Source organism: Octopus bimaculoides, chromosome 14 (genome assembly GCF_046866305.1).
Source record: "Octopus bimaculoides isolate indiv1 chromosome 14, ASM4686630v1, whole genome shotgun sequence".
NCBI classification, from domain to species: Eukaryota; Metazoa; Mollusca; class Cephalopoda; order Octopoda; family Octopodidae; genus Octopus; species Octopus bimaculoides.
In genome coordinates, this window is record NC_142941.1 from 34,478,672 (window position 1) to 34,479,308 (window position 637).

Consider the following 637-nt stretch of genomic DNA (forward strand, 5'->3'; position numbering starts at 1 on the left):
ATATTACTGTTGGTTTGCTTACGTCCCTATAACCTAGCGATTCAGCAAAAGAAAACGACAGAATAAGTACCTGTCTTTAAGAAAAAATGAAGTACTAGCATCAGTTTATTAAATTTAAGACTCTTCGAGGCGGCGCCTCAATATTGCCGAAGTCCAATGACTAAAACACTGACATTAGGAGTACTAACGTAGATTATATCACCCTGTACCAGCAAGCTCTCAATGGGAATAGTAGCATACCACCCTGGTTAGCTCTGGCAGAGACAAAACTGATCCCCAAAAGCAGAACCACCCACATGGCCAAAATATACCGGCCAATTGCATGCCAGAACTTAATGTATAAAATATATACAATATCTTTAAACCTCTTCCTCTGAGACCATTGTGAATATAATAAAATCATCACAGCAGAACAAGCAACTGGAAAGAATGGAGTCTCTTAAGATCACAGTCCATATTCCTGGGATGAATAGAATATCATCCATAGCATCCGTAACCATCGGGTCGATCATCTTCATGGATTCCTTTCTTCAGGCGATATAACATTAATGGATGTTTATCAGAGGGATACTTATCCCTTTTGACCAGTGCGAAGGTTGATTGAGTTATGTTAAGTATTTCCGTGTGTATTTGGTGA